The following is a 15,440-nucleotide window of genomic DNA, read 5'->3' on the forward strand; positions in this document are numbered from 1 at the left end:
CAGCTTCTCCTCTTGCTCCAGCTTCTCCCCCTGCTCCAGCTTCTCCTTCTCCTCCAGCTTCTCCTCCTCTCCACTTAGATGTCACCTCCTCACTCTCCCCAAAGAGCCACCGCCCACCCAGCCGTGTACCACACTGTGCCGTCTGGTTGACTTCCCAGCACCTGTTGGCATGTGGTCATTATAGGAAGATTCTTCTCCTTCCTCCCCTCGTTTGCTGATTTACCCTCTGTCTCCTCCAGTTGCGCACGTGGGCCGTGTCTGTCCTTTCTCCTCTGTACCTGGAGCCTCGCACGGGGCCTGGCACACGGGAGGCACTCAGTGAGCACTTGCTGACTAAGTGAGCACGTCCCCATCATGGAAGGCCGGGGGAGCTGGCGTTCATGGAGCACCTACGACGTGTCAGCCATGTCCACTCTCCCCTTCGGATTATCCTCATCTCACAGCTGGGGAAACTGAGGACCAGAGTAATGACGCGACCCTGCCGAGGCCTCTCCCAGAGGAAGGGGCAGGTCTTGGATCTGAAGCCGAGCCTCAGACCAGGGGAATACTTGCAACCCAAACGCGCAAATCTTGAGGTGTGGTGGGTTCCAGGTCACACGCACCGGTCAAAGCTCACGGCATGCGCTTTACATTGCTGTTCCCACTGGGGACGACTCTGCCCCCGGAGGCCTGTGGAGATGCCCTGGCGCATTCGCGGTTGTCACTCTGCCAGGGGCGGTGCTGCCGGCATCTAGGGGCAGAGGTCAGAGAGGCTGCTAACCCTCCTATGACGGATGACAGCCCCCAAATAAAGAATTCTGCCACCTGAAGTGTCAGCAGCACGAAGACTGAGCAACCCGGCCTACGTGGGAGCAGCGTGCTGCACGTCAATCACGCTTCAATAAAGCTGATACTTTAAAAAAGGATTTCTACCCCGAATGGAAGAGGACTCACACCAATCAGAAGGGAAAGAAACCAATCAGTAGAAAATGATGGCCAGATAATTTTAAGAGGCAAATTAACACATGAGAAAATACAAAGAGCCAACGCATAAATGAGAAACAGCTTCCCCTCTCCTAATCAGGGAAATGCAACTTAAAACAAAAGGAATCACTCTTTCCCCCAACACAATGGGAAAACTAAGTTTTAAGTGACAATTCCCTGGCTGGTGAGAGCAGGGAGCAGGCCCTCTCATACACAGGCGGGGGGAGTGCAAACGGGCCAAGGCCTGGCAGGGGTGGGGGGGTCTGGGACCACGCCCCTCACTTCAGGTGGACACACTGTCCACCCGCACTTCCAGTTTTGGAGAAACGCACGTGGCAGAGAGTCCTGCGTGAGGACGTTCACCGAGGCGTTGTCTAGAATGGTGAGGACTTTGGGGGGCAAAGCTAAGTGTCCACGAGTGTGGCATTAGGTAAATGAACTGCGGAACCCGTCCCCCATGGAATGCCACGCAGCAGACCAAAACGATGATACGGCAAATCTCCAAACGCGCATCATTAGGTGAAAAAAGAAAACCACGTTTACGGCGTCTGTGTGTTCAGCTGGCACAGAACAAACCCCAGGCAGATCCACTGGCACCTGCCTGTCATCCATCGCCCCCTCTTCTCACTCATGGGACCCCAATTAATGGGACGGCAATGAGCTCAAACAAAATAATCACAGCCCCGGCTCCCCTTGCAGGCACGGGGCGCCACGGGGTGGCCGTGTGACCCAACTCTGGTCAATGAGATGTGAATAGAAACCTGCCAGCTGGGGCTCTGGGAAGACACCTCGTCCTCAGTCAAAGTGGGCACTCAGCTGGCGCACAGCCTGCCCCGTCCCTGCCTCCTGCCTGGGCTGAGCGTGCAACGCCTGGCAGCGGTGCAGCCCCCTTGAGCCATGAGTTTGAAAGTCACGTGACAAAGTGGGAGACCAGGAAGCTGGTCATTGGTGACGTCCCTGAACAAGTCCGCCAGGCTGGACTTGCCCATCTCTGGACATTTTTTTTACCCAAGAAGAACGGGACCCCCAGCCGGCAGAGCCACTGCAGCCTGTGGCTTGTTGCTTGCAGCCAAACGCCGTCCTGGGGACGTGATAAAGTCACGGGGGAGGGTGTGCTCCGGTCTCTTCAGCAGAACCCTATTCAAGTATTATTTGCATCCTTAGGACTTTTTAAAAAACTAAAATGTGAATCAAATACAGCCCGTCTGGCTGGAGTCTGCAGGTCCCTCGACAGTCCTTTTTAGAAAGTGTTTGCCGGCCAGCTTGAGTTCTGCCCCACGCCGAAATGCCCGGGGAGCCGGAGGGGCACACAGGGCCTTCCTGCCCGCCCGCCGGGAGGCTGGCGCTGCCTTCGCAGGGGCTCCGTTCTCCCGAGGAGAGGACTCGGGTGCTGGATCTGACCCCGGAAGGGAGGCTCAGGGGTCACCCCGCCAGCCCAGCCCGACCCTCCTGACTGGACCCTGGGGCCTCCAGCCCAGATGTGCACAATGCACCGCCCCCCCCCCCCCCCCCCCCACCCCCGCTGTTTGTCTTCCTCTTCCCAGAAGCAGGGTGAGCCCTTTATCTTGGGCCAAAGTCCCCTGGGGAAGGGGATGGAATGTCACCTGTCACCATGGGGTTGATGACTCACCCCCTACTGGCTGTGGCCACAGCCGGCCTGACCTCTCCCTCTTGCCCCCAGCCCTCCTCGCGGCTGGGGAAGGGCACATCACCCCAAGAATCAGGAGCGGCCACCCTCTCCGGGGTGCTGGCCTGGAACCAGGCTCTGGGAGGTTAAGGATGAAGTGTGGGACTCGGACCCCTGCGTCCAAATCCTGGCTCCGCCTTGTCCTAAGCTGGTGGCCTGGGAAAGTCACGGAGCCCCTGTGATGCCCATTCGAGCACTGGACAGACATTTACGGAGCAAGCGCTAAACCAGACACGGAGGCGCTGGGAGTGGAGGGCGCTGCGGTGCACACTCCAGAAACAGTCCTGCCCTGCGGGGCAGAGCGAGGGGGGCGTCCCAACTGATAACAACAACATCAGTAAGACTGAAAGTTCCCCGTGTCAGCAGGTGGTGGGTACCATGGAGAGAAGGGGGCAGGAGTGCGACGAAGGGCGGTTCGTTCATGGGGACGGAGTGGGCGAGGAAGGTCCTGGGCGAGCAGAGACCTGAGGGAGGCGAGAGAGGGGCCGTGTGGTTATCTGCGGGAAGAGAGTCCCAGGCAGTGGGAATGGCACGTGCAAAGGCCCTGGGCTGCAGCATGGCTGGCGTGTTCGAGGAGCAGGCAGCAGGCCAGCATGGCTGGGGGAGTGGGCAGAGGGGCAGGCAGGGGCCGGCCATGCTGGGTCACTGCCAGGCCTTGTCTTTTCTCTGGGTAACATGGGAGCCACGGGAGGCTGTTGAGCAGAGGAGAGGTGTGACCTGACTTCCTTCGGGGAGGGAGAAACGGCAGAATGGGGGAGAGAGTTTGGAGGACACTGCAATAATGGGTGACTCAGGCTGGGTGGGGCTTTGGGGGGCGTGATCGTGTCTGGGGGCTGACAGATGCACTGTGGGCGAGTGGGGGCTGGAGAAGCAGGAGGCGGTGAGGACAACAAGGTTTCTGGCTGAGGCCCCGAAGGACAGAGCCGGCGCGAGGCACACGGGGAGGAGGGAAGTCAGCTTCTCACCTGCGGGTCTGACGGCTGCCGGGGTGGGGGCGGGGTGCTGAGTGGCAGCTGGATGTTGCATCCTGAGCTCAGGGGAGAGACATCCTGGCAGGAGACGGGTGTTTGGTGAGTTTTAGCCTGGAAATGGCATTTAGAGACTCAGTTTCTTTGTCTGCAAAATGGAGAGTAGACAGTGTCTGCTCTGCAAGGTTGCTGTGCAGCTGGGGAAGCAGCGAGAGGCCCAGGCAGGTGGCAACATGCAGGGAAATGTCAGCTCTGGTAAGTCCACACCCAACCCACTGAGTCCCAACGAGGTCGCTATCACCGTCATCATCTTTGATTTTACATGTAAGGAAATGGAAGCTCAGAGAGGTTCAGTGACTGATCTATGGTCACACAGCCAGCCAAGGACACAGCCAGGATTTAAAGGCTGAATTTACAGTCCTGCTCTTGACCGCCCGCCCTGCTCTCTGCTCTCCCAGCACCAGGCCCTTGAAGCCTGAGCTGACCAGAGGAGGGGAGCTCCCGGTTGGGCAGGGAGATGACCGCAAGTGGAAATGCCTCTAGGGCAAGATGGGACCCGAGCCCGCTCTGCTAGGGGCACCGACTAAATAGAAGGAGGGCCTTTGTGGCAGGGTCGCCGGTGGCTGCAACACACTCAGTGCTAGAGCACCCGAGACCAAACTCAGCTCCGCCCCTCACTAGCTAGGTGACCCTGGAGATCCTTGTGCCTCAGTTTCCCCAATCGTAAAAGGAGATAGAGTTGTTGGGAGGACTGAAAGGGTTGCCCTGTGCAAAGAGCTTAGCGCAGGGCCAGGCCCTTAGCAGCTGCCTAGTAGCGCAGGCTGCTGCCACGGCCGCTCTTGCCCCCCTCGGTTTCCGCTCAACACGCCCTGGGGTCCGGCCGACCCCCTCGTCTCCATCCGCCTGCGCTCCTGCGTCCGCCCCGCCTCGGCCGCCGTGAGCTGTGTGTCTCTGGGTCTCTCGCCCTGAGCTTCGTTTCCTCCTGCCCCAAAGTGGGGACGGTGCCGCCTCCTGGGCTGGGGACCTGCGGAGGCCGCGGGTCGCAGCTGCGATCGGCCCAGAGAAGGTGCTCAGCGTGCGAGGACTTCACAGCAGCTGAACCCCAGGCCCCGCCCCCTGCAGGCGGACACGCGGGCCGTGGGGCTGTCTCACCGTGGACGCCGCTCGGAGGTCAGAGGCCCCAGCGCGGACGCTGCTGGAGGAATCTCGCAGGGGTCGTGCAAGGAGCTGGGGGCCGCGAGCGCCCCCCGTGAGCTTCCCTCCGCGGAGCAGAGCGGGGGCGCCTGGGGCTGCGGGGTGGGGGGCGGTTGGAAAGGAGGGAAGCTGGTCGTAGGGAGGTTTGCGTCTTGTTTTGGGTGGCTGATTCTCGACGGCACCTGTGAGGACTCGTGAAACCGAACCCAGAAATGTCTGTGTATTTTATTGAACGGTCATTATTTCCCACTTCTTTTAAAAAGCGAAAAAAGCTTCTTGTTGTTGTCATAAGTGTATTATTATTTCTTGATCTGTGGTGTGGCCACCAAGACCCCACAGCCCCTTTCCCCTCCCTCTGGGCCTGTCAAGGCCTCTGGCATGGGAGGGAGGCGGCCTGGCGTGGCAGAAGGAGCCCTGGGACCCAGGACACCCGGCCTGCCTCTTCCCTGCTGTCCCCCCGCGGGTCACTTAAGCCTCCGTTTCCTCCTCTGTTAAGCGGGGCTGACGCTGGTCCCTGCCCACAAGACTGTTCCAGGAGTCAGATGAGCAGGGTGGAGGCCGTGGACGCCAGAGGCTCAAGAAAGCGAATAAGAAACAAAGAGCCAAGCTGGGAGCGCCAGGGCAGGTCGAGAGCAGGGGTCTGCAGCCAGACCGCTGGGCACCAAACCCTGCTCCTTGGGCCAGTCCCCGAGCCTCTCTGTGCCTCTGTTTCTTTGTTTGTAACACAAGGTGAGAACACTGGCCAGCAGGGCTCTGTTGAGGGTTGAGCGAGGTGACGTGGTGAGTGAGACCGTGCCTGGCACCGGCGAGACTCCATGCCTGTCAGTCGTCCTTGTTCTTGAGGATGGAAGGGAAGGTGCGGGCAACCTCGGGCATGGATTCAGGGAGCCCGGTCCCTTGAATCGTGGCCCAGGCCTGGGCCCTGGTGCCCCGGTGGGTGACGGGGTGGCAGCCCAGCCACAGGGGACCTGTGTCAGGGAGCCGCCTGGCACGTCCCTGGCCTTCGGGGCAGCCCCATGGCTGGGACAGATTGCTTCCTTCCTCTGTCCCAGGTGCCGGGCGGGCCCAGAAACTGCCTCCGATGGGGAGGAAGTGGGCGGGGGCCCGGGATGAGCGGTGGCCGTGCCGAGGCGGCACTGTGACAGCTGGTGTGGGTGGCCTGCACCGCCACAGCCTCACCTGGCCCTGACCCCAAGTGCCCAGGACCAGTGGCGTGGTAGCCTCCCGGCGTCAGCATGGAGAGACTCAGGGTGGGCAGGAGTGAGGGCCGGTGGTCTGTCCCCACTCCTCAAAACACAGCTGGGGACCGGTCCCCTGGTCCTTGACCTGCAGGATGGGCAGGCGGTGTGTGTGGCCCAGAAGGCGTGGCGCACACAGTCCGTGCACATGGGGCGACAGCGTGTCTGAGAACGTGTGAGAGTGTGAGTGTGTGGCTCTAGGAAGGTGAGTGAGCGTGCGGATACCTGTGCGCGTGTGTGACGAGAGTGTGTGGGTGTGAGCGGGTGGGTGCTGTGTGTGCGGGAGCCTGGGCAGGGAGCCGTGTGCACAGCTGTGTGTGCAAACGTGTCTGAGCGTGTGAGCGAGTGTCGTGTGAGTGACCAAGTGAGTATGTTTAACTGTGTGCCTGTGAGTGTGTCCCTGGTCTGAGCGTGAGTGTGGGAGCATGTGTGTCGCTGACTGTGTGAGTGTGCACACTGCCGTGAAAACTTCTGCCAGGACCCCCCTGCCTGCAGAGTGTGGCCACCTGCACGAGAACGTCCACGGCCCGGCCGGGTGGGCGTTTGGCATCTTAGCTAAAGTGGCCGAGGGGCTCCAGGAGCAGCGGGGACCTCCAGACGGCACTGGCTGGTCAGGACACGCGCCTGCTGCAGACACCAGGGCCACGAAGCAGCTCAGGTGACCCCAGCTTCTGACCCACCAGCAGCATCCAGGAAGGGCCCAACCCGGGGCAGCCCCCAAACCACACCAGCAAAGGGTCAGTCAATAATAATAACAAACATTCATTCATTCATTCGCCAATGCGTCCTGAGCACCTAGGGTGTCACAGGCACAGTTCCCCACACGGGGCATGCAGCCGAGAACGAGACGGACAAAAATCCCTTTACTGATGGCTTGGTCCACACTGGTGGGACCAAGCAGACAATAAAATAGGTGAGCAGCAGATGGAGAGGGTTAATTGGCGGTGAGGGCTGCGGATATAAGTAAAGCAGGAGAGGTAGACAGAGCAGCAGGTGAGTGTGCTGTCGTAAAAAGGTTGGTCAGCTGAGACTGCAATGCGAAGGTGACATTTGAGCAAAGATCTGAAGGAGGTGAGGGATGAGTAGTATGGATATCTAGGGGAAGAGCGTTCCAGCAGAGGGCACAGCAAGTGCAAAGGTCCTGGGGCGAGCACATGCCTGGCTTCTTCAAGGAAGAGAAAAGTGCCCATGCGGATTTGATGTTTTGTGTCTGTGTGTTTTTATAACTGATTATACAAGCAAAGAGCGCTCATGGAAGGACTGAACGATAGAGACAATAAAGGAGAAACTGAAAATCCCCAGTAACTGGAGTCGGGGAGGGGGGACGGGATAAGGATCAGGTGTCTGTTGTACAGCTCACTCCACAATCAAAGCGATCTTCCGTTTGACAAGGCAGCATCAAAATGGTGCAGCTGCGCCCGAAACTCCACACAGCAGCAGAAGGCCGGCTTTGTGGCCCCAGCCCAGCCCTGAGCCCAGCCAGCGCGCAGTAGGTGCTTGCAGAAGGGGTCTGCCTTACTTGGCCTCCCAGTTCCCTGAGGGCTGACGGGGAGAGGGACAATGGGTGCCACCCCTCCCCTCCCCCCGTAGAGGCAGCCCCCGGTCCCCGCGGCCCCAGAACCACAGCGTCGCCTCCTCCCCCGCCTGCTTTTATGAGCTGCGAGGAAGCCCTGTCCCCATTGCACAATGGCCCTTAATTGCCGCTTCCTCCCGGTTATGAGTTATGTCACCGACTCTCTGCTCACGTTATTGACTCGCCGGGGCCTTATCGCCTGGAGCCCCGCCAGCGGCCGGCCTGACCTACTTTCCCACCGGATTTCAAAACGCCTCCTCATCCTCTCGCTGGCCTTCTCCTGAGGAGGGTTCATTGCGCCCAGAAACTCGCCACTAAAAATAAAAACTAGACCGAGCTGGGGGGAGGGGCCCACGAAGGCCCGAGGTGGAGGGCAGCCCCCCTAGACGGTGGCCAAACTCCTCGCCATCTAGAAGCTTCCTTGGCAGCCTGTCCGCGGGGCGCAGGGTTCCGGGCAGCACAGCCTGTGCACGAGCCACGGTCAAGGGCCCCCCGGCCAGTTGGATCCGAGCCCCTGGTCTCTCGTTGTGGACGGGAGGACTGACTTGGGACTCAGGCCAGCCTGGTTCAGATCCTGGCTCTGCCGCTGACCAGCGCATTCATTCATTCATTCATTCATTCATTCCCTCACCTGGTGGGTATTCACTGAGCGTCTCCTGCAAGCCGGCACCGTGCTGGGTGCTGGGGAAACATCTGAATGAGGTGGAGGCCGTCCCTGCCCTCGGAGAGCTTGTCACCCAGTGGGCAGAGGTGGCACGAACACGGGATGCTGCAGTGACAGCCACGAAATAAGACCCTGAGGGGAGCTAGGCGGAGACAGAAGCGCCATCAGCCGGGACAGCCAGGGAAGTCTCTCCAAGGAGGGGCCTTTAAGCTGAGGCCTGACTGATGGGAAATACCAAGCCTGGGAAGCGGTGTCAGCTGAGACTGAGGCAAGCAGCGGCCCGGGGGGACAAGACACAGGGGCGCTTGGTCTCGGGCTCGTTCCATAACATGAGAGCGAGCGCCTCCTTAAAGTGTTAATCCTGGGCAGCTCGCCTCACCCTGGTCCCAGACCTGCTGCAGAGGAAAAGAATCCAGGTAGCAGAGCAGGTGCAAAGGCCCTGAGGTAGGGAAGGAGGCTGGTGTGACAGGCAGAGAGAGCCAGGGGAAGAGTTGGGAAGGGAGATGAGTCAGAGAGGTGTGGGGGACAGACCACCGAGGCCTCCAAGGCCGTGGGGAGGATTTGGTGAGAGACAGGGACGTATGCTGAAGGTAGAGGCGACCTGGTCTTTGAGGGTGAGCTGACATTTGCGGGGGAGCAATCAGGACCGGCAAGTGCTCTGTCTCCCTGATCTTTTTTTCTTCATCTGGGAAGTGGGGCCAGCAGCCCCCCTCTGCAGACACTGCGTCACACTCAGCTCAGAGCCCGGCACCTGACGGCCCAGCCAGGCACAGTGACCCACCTGGAGTCGCCCAGTAGGTTAGTGGCCCAGCCTGCATGAGAAACCGACCCTGCGCTCCAGGACGCGCCGCGGTGGCAGGGCTGGGCCTTGGCACCCTGCTCCCCAGAAACGCCACCTCCCAGCCACGTGGGCCCCGACGCCGAGGGGGAGCTTCTCCTTCTGAATCGTGCTGGTGGGGGCTGTTTATCTAACTCGGCTCAATTTGAGGCCCGGGCCTGTAAACGTATCCTTTTAATTATCACACAAACGGGACACGTTCATGGAATAGAAATGTGAAAACGCAAATGAGCAAAAAAGAAATAAATGAGGCAAAAAAGGCAGAGAGAGAAAAAGAGGGAGAGAGAGCGAGAACAGCCAGGGCCTCGATGAGCCCGCGAGCCGGACGTGAGCCCCCCTTGCTGAGCTCTGGGACACGGCGGAGGGCTGGAAGTAGCCGGGGCATCCGAAAACAGGGGTCTTTCTAGCGGAATAAATGAGACAATGTTCCAATATCGCACGGCCACTGAAGTGCTGGACGCCGACCTCTGAGCCCAATTTGGAAAAACCGCCAGGATGTAATGTTCACACAGAAAAACAAGATTCAAACCCGCGATTATCGGATGCTACAGTTTGTGCGTGTGTGTCGTAAGGAAGGACACGGACCCATTTGCTGCGAGACGCACAGACCATCTCTGGGGGAGACCCAGGCTCGAGAGCAGCCGCCGCTGCACGGGGAGCGACAGAGCTGGCCGAGAGGTGACTCCTGGCTGCCCGTCCTTTGGCGGCGCTGGGAGGCCCTGGTTGTCGTTTTGCCGAGTGCCTACCCGTCTCCATGAAACGTTTTAGCGGCGGTTAAAAGACCAGAGGCTCTCATCTTCTCAGAGGTGTTTCCCACAGCCCTCGGGAGAAACGAGGCGGGTGTTTCTAACAGTCCCCGGCAGGCCCGGGACGGCGGCGAGGTGCCTGGGCGGGGGCCGCGGGGCAGGCTGCTGGCCTCCTGACCCCCTCGCTTGGAGAAGCTCCCCTTTTATCTTTTTTTATAGGTTAGACAACAAGTCAAGGTTCCGCTGTGAAAGGGTTTTGCCTACCTTGAAATGAAATGTTTGAAAGGCTTTGATCTTAAATAATCACATTCTACTGATGGGGAGACAGGGGCCCAGAAAGGAGTGAAAAAGATGGCCCCCGAGACGAGCAGCCCCAGCTCCGGCTGAGCCCCTTGGGTGGCAGACTCGCCTCCTTCACCCTCAGCTTCCTCCCTGGGAAACAAATGTGTCTATTAGTCAGGACTCCTCAGAGAGGCCTAAAGTGGAGGCAGACGCGAGTCCTTCTGGTCCCGGCAGACAGACACACAGGAAATCACATCTGATCTCCCAGGAGAGCGAGGGTGGTGCCCTGCCCCCATCGCACTCAAGTCCGGGATCAGGCACATCCCAGTTGATCAGCAGTCAACACACTGCACCACTGAGGTGTTCACAAGGGTGTGTCCACTGCAAGGACAGGAAAACCCACCCCGAATGGCTTAACCATTCAGGAAACGCATCTCCTCACACAGTCAGGAAACCAGAAGCAATGCCGTGGGTCCGTCAGGCGTGTGGTCAGCCACAAACGACACAAAACCTGACCACTGGTGGGTTTCCAGTGCCTCCTGTTACTAGAAATCCGGGGTCGGCATCCAGGGCTGGTGGGACGGCTCAGTGCTGCCAGCGGGGGCCCAGGCTCTTTCCCTCTTTTTGCTCAGCCATCTTGAACATGTGGCTTTTGTCCTCGTGGTTGGTCACGGCTACAAGATGGGGGCTCCACCTCCAGCTTGTGTCCACGTCACAGGCAGGAAGAAGGGCCAGGGGAGAGTGGCAGGCCCACCATGTCTGTCTCAAGCTTTCCCAGGACCCCACGTGGCAGAGTGGCTTAATTTTCTTGGGTCATCCCTGGACCATGTGGTCACGTCCACCTGTGGGGGAGTCCAGGAGAGTGTGTGCTTTCTGCTGACCCATGATCACCTCAAATAAAACCAGCGTTCTGTAGCCAAGGGGAAAAGGGAGAGTGAGTACTGGCCGGGCACCGAGCAGCATTGGCCACAAGGACTTCAAGTGTTGTTAATTCAAAGACCCAAAGACGTCATCAAGGACACGTGTTTTTTCTCTTTCTTTGCTGTGTGGGCTTCTGTCCTGAGACCTGGCTCACCTCCTCAGGCTGGGGAGGGGCCCCCTCCGTGAGCACATGGGCTGACGCCCCCTCAAATAAACGAAGGCCCTCCCGGCCAGGGACAAGAGTGACAAAGGCTGTGGCTGGGCCATCAACAACATCCACCACACCTCCATTAACCAGAGCTTTTTTATCCCGTCCTGTCTCTCCTCTTCTCTCCACAGTCTCATGTCCATTCCCACTATGTGTATCGGTCACCTATGCTACAATGATGCTGCGTGACAAGCCACCCCCCACCTCATAGTCTCTCGAATGTGGAGTCATGGCAGATCAGCTGACCTGTGGGCTGGGCTGGGTGGCTCTGCTGATCTCGGCTGGACCCTGTCACACGTCTGCTGCTCAGCTGGAGGTCAGCTGCCCTAGGCTGGCCTGGATGGTGGGCTTGGCCCTGCCCCACGTGTCTCATCTTCTTCTGGGACCTGTAGGCCGTACTGGGCGTGTCTGGTTACAGGGGCGGCAGAGGCACGAGAGCTGGGTGGAAACATGCAGGGTCTCTTAGAGCCTGGTCTCCAGCTGACACACTGTCGCTTTTATCTCATGGTGTTGGTGAAAGCAAGTCACAGGGCTGAACTCAGGCCAAGGGAGGGGAAATAGGCTCCACCCCTTTTGTGGCAGGAACCTGGAGGCCAGAGGTCAGGAGGTGTGGACACAGGGAAGGGGAGGGACCCCTGGGCTTCGATGTCACCCCCATTTGCTGGTTATTGTGGCTCTTTGACTTCTCTTTTCTGTCTCATTTATGGATTTCTCTCTTCCGTATTCGAGAGAATATAAGGTGGGGGTGGTTTGTCACGCAGCGTTGCTGTAGCGAAGATGACCAATACACACAGTGAGAATGGAAATGAGACTGTGCTGCATTCAGGATGAAACGTTCTGGTTAATGGAGGTGTGGCGGACGTTGTCGAAGGCCCAGCCACAGCCTTTGTCACTCTTGTCTCTGGCTGACAGAGCCTCAGCCATGTGCTCATGGAGGGGCCCCTCCCCAGCCTGAGGGGGTGAGCCACGTCTCAGGACAGAAGCCCCAGGCAGAGGAGAGACATCAAGAGTCCCGAGGGCCCCGTCCTCACCTCCGCTCCTTCTTGGCACATGGCCTCTGACTCAGGGCCATTCTGGGGTCTTCGGTCACCATCCTTGCCCTGATAATCCCCAAGTCTGTATCTCCAGCCATGGTCTCTCTCCCGAGTCCAGATGCCAACTGGACACGTGTGTTTAGAGATCTCGCAGAACCCACAGCTCTTTCTTCTGCTCTGGTCCTGGAGCCCTCGGCCTCAACCACACCCCAAACTGCCTCCTTCATTCCCACTCTCGTGCGCACCCATCCGTGCAGTCGCTCCATCCAGGAAGCTGGACGTCAGCTCATCCTCTGGTCCCCTTCGTGCCACGCCTGGTACTCACAACGACTGCTTGCTGAGCACTTACCACCCCCTGAACACGGGCAGAGCACTGCGCACGTGTCACCTGATGCCCCCCCCCTCGAGACGTCCCCACGAGGGAGGCACTGGCTCTGCATCGTCTGGAGTCTGCACAGCACCATCCGGCGGCTCACCCGGTGTGCCCCCTGCACTGCGGGCACGTGGCCTCCCTCAGAAGCTGCGGTGATCGATCCCAAAGCCACTGAGCACGGAAGTCCCCAGCTTAAAATCCTTCTGGATCCTCCGTGTCCTCGAGACCTGAGCTAAACCCTTTGATCTGAAGTGGTTGGCCTCAAGATTCCCGCATCTATTCACGCACACACAGGAAATGATTGAGCTTAGTCAACGTGCCAGGCGGTTTCCAGGTATCAGAGAAACACAAAAATCCCCAGGAACTTAGGTCCAGTGACAATAAACAAAAGTATAGATGTCTAACGTGTCACCTAGGGACAAAGAGCTGTGAAGAAAAAGAAAGCAGGGTTAGGGGATGGTTACTCTGGGAAGGAGACACCATTTTGGGAGCCAGCCAGAGGTGGCCTCTCTGACAAGAAGGGAGTAAAGGAGCAGCGAGTGCAAAGGCCCTGGGGCCAAGGCAAAAAGGGCTGGTGGAGTCCAGTGCAAAGAGTGGGAGAGATGAGGGAGGCGAGGGCAGAGGGGACCAGGGGATGATGGGGCAGGCAGAGGCCTGGTAGGCCGCAGTAAAGCCGTGGCTTTAACCCTGAGTGAAGTGGGAGCCACAGGAGGGTTCTGAGCAGAGGAGGGACATGTCCTGACTCAGGTTTTCGCAGGATGCCTCTGGCTGCACGTGGACACAGTCTGCGCCGGGGCTGGGCGAGAGCAGGAAGCTGGTTTGCAGGCTTCACGACGCAGGTCGGAGAGGGCATCCAGGTGTTTGAACGACATTCTCAAGAAGCACAGGAAAACCAAGCAGCACTTTTGGGTTAACTCAGAATCGACCAGAAGATGGACGGAACCGCAGTGACCCGGCCCCAGGCGCCCGGCCGCCAGCCCCTCCTGCAGGAGCCGCAGATGCTGTGGCCGGGGCTGTGCAGCCGCAGGTTTCCTCCATGCCATTGCCGGTAGTTCTGGACTGCACCGCGGAAGCCGTGAGGCTCAGCAGCCCGGCGCGGCCCCGGCCACGCTGACGGCTCTGAACCCGAGAACAAACCCGGACGCTCCTGATTCTGCGAAAACAAGCCCCGTGTCGTCGCAGGCCACATCCCCCAGCACCAAGCCCCCTTATCTCGCCGCACAGTCCTTCAAAGGAAAACACGACGTATTTGTGTCTGCGGTTTGGGTTCCCAAAACCAGTGACATCAGATAAGTGTGATGTTCAAAAAAGCGAACGACATCACAGAGAGGAAAAAACATAACCAGAAAGAAGCGGCTGGTCTGAGCCTCGGCCTCCTCCAGCCGGGGGAGGGACACGGAGGTCCGGCGGGGGACGTGCTGCCCCCTCCCGAGCTGGCTCCAATCTCAGCCTCGTGTGCGGCCATCTCTGAGCCTTAAAAATCTGCCCCGCAAATGGAAACGACCATCTCCACCTCCCAGGGCTGCCACCGAAAGCGATCGGATGCAAATGCCAATGGCGGCTAATCTTTGCATCAATCACGCCCCGTGGGCCACTGTCGCAGGGCAATCTTCACCCTCACGTGGGGTGGCTCCGAAGATCCTCTCTGGTTTATAGACGGGGAAACTGAGGCTGGGAATAGGAAAAGAAGGTGGTTATAAAACACTATGGGGCCCCTTTTGTTTTTCAGAAAATGCAGACATGTAAAATACAAGTTAAATAAATTAAAAACCATATAAATATAAAAATACACCCAGGCGGAAAAGTTTGGCAGGATATATGCCCAGATGGCACAGTGGTTTTCCTGGGTGTCACAGCTGTCGCTGAGGCTGTGATTTCACGACCGTCTCTTTCCCATCATTCAGGGATCCGCAGACCGTCCCCTCCACTGACAGGCCCCTCCAGGCCCCTGTCTTCGGTGGCCCTCCACCCCTCTGCGCCGTCACCTCGCTTCATCGCTTCACGCACCATTGCCACTGGACTGTACCTCAGTTTTTCATCTGTTTCTGGGTTTCTCGCCTGCATTCCCGCTAGAGTGTAAGACCAGCAAGGCAGCCCCGTCCCCGCGGCCCCGTCGCCAGCTCCTTGAGCCGTGCCCGGCACGGGTGGGCCTCACGAGAGAGTCCTTGACGAACTGACTGTGTTTTCTTCTTATTTTCTTATTTGCTTTTTAAAAAGCAAACCATATGTGTTATTTTTAATTGTTGTATTAAGTGCTGGTCAAAAGTGAGCAGGCTGGAGCCTCCACAGGAAGACGTGGCCTCCGCGGGTTTATCGGGCCAGGAGCGGAGTAAGCGGGGACCCTGCTTAGCACAGAGCAGGCCAGGCGGCCAACACCCCGGGGCGCCTCAGCCCAGCACGCCCTGAGTTCTCTGGGCCTGGAGATGTCCCCGCCTGAGACAGGGTTATCTTTGAATGACAGCTTGTTCAGTCTCCCCCACGGGGCGAGGCTGCCCTGAATCTCAGGGGCAACGGGGAGCCCCCGAGCCAAACGCAGCCCCCAGGAGGTGTGACTTGGCCCATGCAGTTCCAACAGCCTGGAATTTCACCATCGTTTAAAAATCAACTTGGGAAGAAAATGAAAATATCTTCCCCAAGGGCACAAAGTAAGAGAAGAATAAATAAACGGGAAGACGTCGCATCCTTGAAATGACAGTTCTGCCAGCACGTGTAAACTTAATGCAATTTAAGGAGTGGCCCGCAGCATTTTTT

The sequence above is a fragment of the Equus quagga genome, chromosome 12, assembly GCF_021613505.1.
Source record: "Equus quagga isolate Etosha38 chromosome 12, UCLA_HA_Equagga_1.0, whole genome shotgun sequence".
NCBI lineage: Eukaryota > Metazoa > Chordata > Mammalia > Perissodactyla > Equidae > Equus > Equus quagga.